This window comes from Syzygium oleosum, unplaced genomic scaffold (genome assembly GCF_021117445.2).
Source record: "Syzygium oleosum isolate NSW1041296 unplaced genomic scaffold, Sole_v2.1 Sole_v2.38, whole genome shotgun sequence".
Lineage (NCBI taxonomy): Eukaryota > Viridiplantae > Streptophyta > Magnoliopsida > Myrtales > Myrtaceae > Syzygium > Syzygium oleosum.
In genome coordinates this window covers 2,365,180-2,371,611 of record NW_026607522.1, presented here as the reverse complement: position 1 = coordinate 2,371,611, position 6,432 = coordinate 2,365,180, and the positions used below count along the sequence as shown (strand labels likewise).

The following is a 6,432-nucleotide window of genomic DNA, read 5'->3' as shown; positions in this document are numbered from 1 at the left end:
CGGCCAACACCGACGTAGCAATTTTTAAATATTTTTTTTCCTTTTTTTCCTTTCTTTTTTTTTCTGCCCTTCTTCCCTTTGGCCAGTTCGGCGACCGGCCAGAGGCGTGGGCCACTGGTGAGGGCGAGCCTCACCCGCCGCTGCCTGGGTGAGATCAAGGCCGACCTCACCCAGCCAAGGCAAGGCCGACCTTGCCGTCATTGGGCAAGGTGGAACCCAACACCGTCAGAGGTTGGCTTCGCCCAACCAAGCTGAGGCCGACCGAAGACGGTGCTAGCTGGCCTTGCCATGGCTGGGCGAGGTGAAACCCAGCGACGATGGGGTGGAACCCAGCGATGGTGAGGTTGGCCTCGCCTCAGCCTTGATCTTGCCCAAGCAGCGGTAGGCGGGGCTTACCCTTGCCGGTGGCTAGTGGGGGTGAGGTCGACATCGTTGGCCGCTTCCTTCGGCCGGTCGCTAGACCGCTAGAGGGAAGAAGGGTAGAAAAAAAGAAAGGAAAAAAAAATTAAAAAAATTAAAAAATTGCTACGTCAGCGTTGGCCGGATGGACTGAATTGGCAAGAAGTGAAAATGTTTAGGACTGAATTGGCAAAATTAAAAAGTTTAGGACTGAATTGACAAAAGTGCAATAGGTTTAAGACTTTTTTAATAATTTTCCCGCCGAATCTCAGTAAACACAAAATGAATCTTGATAAGCTGGTTACGAATTGTTAAATCCCTTTGTAAGTTACTAATTTCACTAGTGAGATTTTGTTTATATTGGTAAATTTCGCATGATTCACTATTAGATTTGACGCGGGTAAACTCCTTACATTGTTGGTAAATTACCAATAGTGTATCATGCGAGCAATTTGTAGGTCATCTATATCAACCAACAGGATTTACAGTTTACGAACTGTTAGCAGTGAAATTCACGGCCCATGAACGAAGTCGCAACACAAGAGATAGGTTTGTTGCACTAAATAAGCTGACTCATTCGTTGGGCCGCGATATGACTCAGCTCACCGTCTGAAAGTTTGCTCAAGCAAATTGCACAAAGGCATTCAAACACTTGAGCAATTATCAGATTTGAGTATCAATTTGTACGAACCGACTAGTTAAAAATAAACACCAAAGATTAGAGGGTATGAATTTATGTATCCGTGTTGCGAATTAACAAAGGGAAGAGAAGCATGAAGTACAATTTTACAGTAACCAAAGTATGAGAGACAACCACCAAGAATGGTCGAGGTACCTAGGTATTCTTGTGCGATATGAGAAAATTATCCGATTAGTTCTAAACCGATCATAAAGATGTCAATGTAGCCTCAAACTTTTTAATTATGTCAATTTAGTCCTAAATCTTTACGTGAAATTCCAATGTAGTCATTCTGGTATATTTTCTCCAAAAATAGCTGACTTGGCAAATCTCATTGTTGGCCATCCTACGTGGCACATCGCTATATCAGCAATTTCTGAGACAATTAGCCCGAAAGGCTATATCGGAACTTTATATAAAAGTTTAGGACTAAATTGGCAAATTTTGAAAATTTATGACTGAATTTGTATCCATATAATAAGTTTAAAACTGATTTGACAATTTCCCCATTGCAAGATGAACATATTTGTTTTTCTTTGTGTCATGCTTGTGTAAATTGTTTTGGTTGGTTTAATTTGATTGCTCTATTTTTACACGTAATAAGACGCAAGCAAGAGGAACTCTCTTTTCATCGCTCAAACTTTGGGATGCCGCATCCATTAGTGGTAGACCATTGTGAAAAATCAAGTGAGAAAAAGGTAAGGCAAGTTGGGCAATTGGTTGCGACGTCAGGGAAATTTTAAATTAGCTCCTGTTACTTATTCAAATCGCACTAATTGCATGCAACTATTCCGCCACTCGATAGACCCATGGCTGAATTTATCTAGTTTATTGGATTTCATGGTATTTCACAAGTCTCCAAATAGCCGAGCTCTATGCTCGTACCTTTAATTATAAAAAACAGGTACGCCATCGACGTAAACTATCTTTTGATATGTCTGAATCTTGTCGGGGGAACTGGTGTTTATGGTTTTGATGGATCAGTGGTAAAGTTGCGGCGTCCAATCGCATGACGTTTAGCTAACTCTAGCAGTGACGGGCCAAAAGAACTGGATTTCCTTAATGATTACTTAGAAGTGCAGTCTGTTCGAGCTCTAGTCTTTTAGTCTGTAGGCAATCTATGTTTCAAGAAACGTTTTGGTATCGGATTGTTCTTTTTTGGTAATAGAAGGCAGTTGAAACCTCAAGATAGGAGTTCGACAGTGCGTATCATACTCCTACTCGGGTTAACTATATTTGCATATTGTCTGTAGAAAAAATATACTAATGAATTCTGTAGAACATGGATTCATGTTGAAAATCCGTGTTTTATGACTTGATCCCAATTAAAAGAGAGAATTACATGATAGTCCCTGAATTTTGGCCCGATGTGCAATGTGATCCATAAACTTTTATTTTGTTCAATTTGGTCCATGAACTTTATCTAAATGTATTAATTTGTTCAAATTCTAGTGCTTAGATTATATGAAAATATCTAATATTATCATTCAGTTAATTCAAGTCTTGGGTACCTTTTGCTATCGAGTCATGCCCTTTGGACTCAAGATTACTGGGGCAACCTACCAAAGGGCCATGATCTTGCTCTTCCATGATATGGTTTACTTTGAGATGGAAGTTTATGTAGATGATATGATTGTCAAATCTCGAAATAACAATGAAAGGAATTGTGATATGGATGGAATATAATGACATAGAGCCACTTTGAGGTTCCCTATGAAATGAGGCATGGAACGAAGCCACTGCAAAGAAGTTCCGGGAGTTACGAAGGAAACTTCGAGTTCATATTGGTTATGAGTTGAGAACCGGAATTGAACTCTATGAGATCTAACTATATTTTTATATGATCTAGGAACTAAAGTATGGGGATCACATTGCACATTGGGATAAAGTTTAAAAATCATATTGAACAAATTAAAAGTTTATGGACCACATTGCACATTTGGCCAAAGTTCGGGAACCATTTGTGTTATTTTTTCCAATTAAAATTATTCTTTTTGTGCACAGGATAATACATGAAATTTTTTTATTTGTTAACCAACATCTGGAATGGGACAAAAAATATACCCAGCCCATTATAGAGGAATCATAGTGGAAGGCCAATTTAGATGGATCAAAGCTGGCCCCAAATTCATTCACACTTTTAAAGACCGCCAAGCTCCGACGCTATTGCTGTGCTGCAGGGGCGGTCATTACGGTCACGAAAAAAGGCAGTACGCAGCAGCAGAATACGCTAAAAATTACTAGGGACAGGACGGCTGTTCCTAATGATAGGCTTTCATAACCGCATGGTTAGCCATCCCGGAAAAGCTAGTGACGAGCTTCACAAAGCGGTCGCCAACTTCCAATGGAAGCTTATAAGTGACAACGGGGCAACAGGCTTTGCGCGGTCGCTTATGCCCGTTCGGGCAGGTATATTACACTGAGTAGATTTTTTCTACTGCATATCTTGACATAGTAATTATCTGCTGGGGAATTGTGTTGGTGTGAAAAGGAGGGAAACAGAAAACCCAAGAGAAGCTAAGGCAATGAGAAAACAAATGTATTCGTCGAAGTTATACCAAGTTCAAGCCAGCCAAACGACCAAACAAGCAATCCTTTCCTTAAAGCCGTGATAAGAGAGATATACTTTTTTTTTAAGGGAAGCAAACCAGAAGCCATTCTCCAAAGAAACATTTAATCACATCATCTATGAGAATTTCCACAGTCAGCTTCCAAGATCATCGAACGGTGCAGACATTTTAATCCTTGTGAAATCAAATAAGTAGATTTTACACTATCTACACCATGAGTCACGAGCCAGTTTTAATGAGGTTGGAGTTGGATGAGGAGGAGTATGAATTTTCCTTCTTTTTCTCGCACTTTTTGGGAATAAAGCAAGCACTTAGTTGAGGGATATCTCCATGAGGGCCATTCGGAAGGAATAACGTCGATGTCGATGTTTCCACACCCTGTAAATACCTGCATTCATGTTACATGCCACGATGTGTCCTAACCTTTCAGTGATCTGTCCATATCCCCCAATTGAATCAAGTATCGAAATACAATTGGAAAGTTGGCCAAACAATTCCATTTTTTTAATTTTTTTAATCTCTCTGTCTATTTTCGTCGTGTTCTATTTATACATGTAACAAAATACACCAAAAAGTTTAAAAAAAAACCAATCCTTTCCTAACAAATTTCAAATTACTCAAATTACTTTCGTTTTTTATTTATTCGTGTAAATTCTAAGAAAAAAAAGGTGCAAATACCTTCAGAGAGAAAAGCGGAGAATTTGGAGTCATAAGTAGTGTTCATAGTAATATTCGAGCTTGTGAGTTATGTGCGGAATATGAGCAATCTTGTACCAGTCCTCGACTGCTTCTTTTTTGCACCTCTCCTCCAAATCTGCGCAACCTGCGATCTTTAGGTGAATAAGCATTGTAAGCCTTCGCATTGCTTTTGGTAATGATGTCAACGAGGAGCACCAGATGATTTCAAGCGGTTGGAGTGATTGAAGGGCCTCAATTTGCTCCGTTAAGCCTTCAAATTTAAACACTTTTTAATAGAAAGCCACTCGAGATTCCTGACCTGTAGAAGACACTGTGGGAGAGATGCTAGTTTGGGAACATCAAGGATGTCCATTGACAGGAGACTCTCGAGTCCTTGTAAATCCAAGATGTTGTTGCTTTCGTCTTTGGATAAACCGAGCTTCTCACGGTACTGAAAAGAGAGATGCACAAGGTTCGACAGATATTGCATACTGAGTGAGAGGCAAGTTGACCGAGGACAATGATAGTTGCCAAGAAATTCAAGTGAAGTAAGACTTTGCAAACACTCCTCTCGCAAACACTCTAGAAACTCCATCTCCAAGATATATAGACTCTTCAACTTATTAAGGCCAAATATCTGATTTATCAACTTTGGGTTGACCTTACTCAGAGTTAACTCCTCAAGATGCGTAGCTAGTGGCATGAGTTCCAAGTTTTCACAATAACCGATCCATAATCTCAATAGACTAGAAAATGGTGTTGTTAAAGTGGATGAATGATCTAAAATCGATGTATTCCAATTCAGTCAACCCCCAAATCTCTAAAGACTTAAGGTGAGGTAATAGGCCCAATTGAGGGAAATGTTTACATCTTCCACATCCCTTTAGGCGTAACTCAACTAAATTTGGCAAGGAAAAAACAAGGTTATCCATCATCCACCTGGAAAGCTCTCACTTTTATATCCATCGATCGTCAAGCTTTGCAGATTTGAGGGGGGCCTCAGTCCATCCAATAGAGCTTCATCTTTGTCCCCAATTACTGCATCATCAGTATCGAGACAACCCCATTGAAGTTCCAAAGATTCTAGAGGATGCTTCCCTATCAAGTTTGCAGCCTTGAATTCAGCTACTTCTATTACGTGGCCCAAATTTTCAATGCTAAGGCTTCCCCGAATATTATCAAGCCCATTTAGCTCCCCAAGTTTGCAATAATTCGGAGCAAGAGCTTTATTTTTGGGCATAATGAAGCTTGTTAGCCGATGCAGAGAACTCAATTGTCCTAGTCCACATGGCACACAACTAAGTTTCCTACAATCATCTATGCCTAGATTTTGAAGGCTGACCAACTTCCTTTTACCCCTTGGCAATTTTTCAAGGACAGAACACCAGTAGAGATTAAGTGTTTGCAAATTTTGCAATCTTGTAATAGAGTTTGGAAGCCTTTTGAGTGCATTATTGTGAGAGAGATCGAGATACGTGAGATGCTTCAAGTCACAAATGGACCTTGGCACCTTCTTGACATTTGTGGCATGCAGATCCAAGATGCGCAACCTCTTGAAACTTTGAATGAGTTGGCGTAGATTTGCTTCACTTGCTGGTTCTCTTTGATCCAATTCCCGATATGTAGGTTCTGATGTGACAGAAAGAAATGTTCTTTGTGCACTTGCTTTCAAGCATGAAATTGGAAGTTCACCCATCAAATTGAAAGTTAAATCATGAGATATATGACGAGTTCTTCATGTATGGATTTTGTGTCACCCCATGCCACCCAACATTCCATCCCTGCAACTAAGTAGGCTAGATCGTGCATCAAATCATGCATTTTGCAAATTTTTGTGTCTTTTTCGTAATCTTGGAAGAAGTTACTCGAAAGTGGATCCTTGAAATATCCATAAGCTATGTCTTCTAAATACTGACTTCTATTTGATGGTTGGATAAATCCTTCTACCACCCAAAGATTGACCAAAATCTGCTTCTTTATCCTATAACCTTTGGGAAGCAATGAACACAACACAAAACATTGTTTCAAATGTGAAGGAAGATGGTCATAACTTAGCCTAAGAACAGATACTATGCGGTCTTCCTTTGAGACACTTCTAGGAGCTCA

General features: G+C 39.8%; 1 pseudogene; it reads right to left on the bottom strand.

Moving 5' to 3' along the window:
• Positions 1 to 4,355: 4,355 nt before the first annotated feature.
• On the bottom strand, positions 4,356 to 6,022 carry LOC115664768 (putative disease resistance protein RGA1; annotated as a pseudogene).
• Between the last annotated feature and the right edge of the window lie 410 nt (positions 6,023 to 6,432).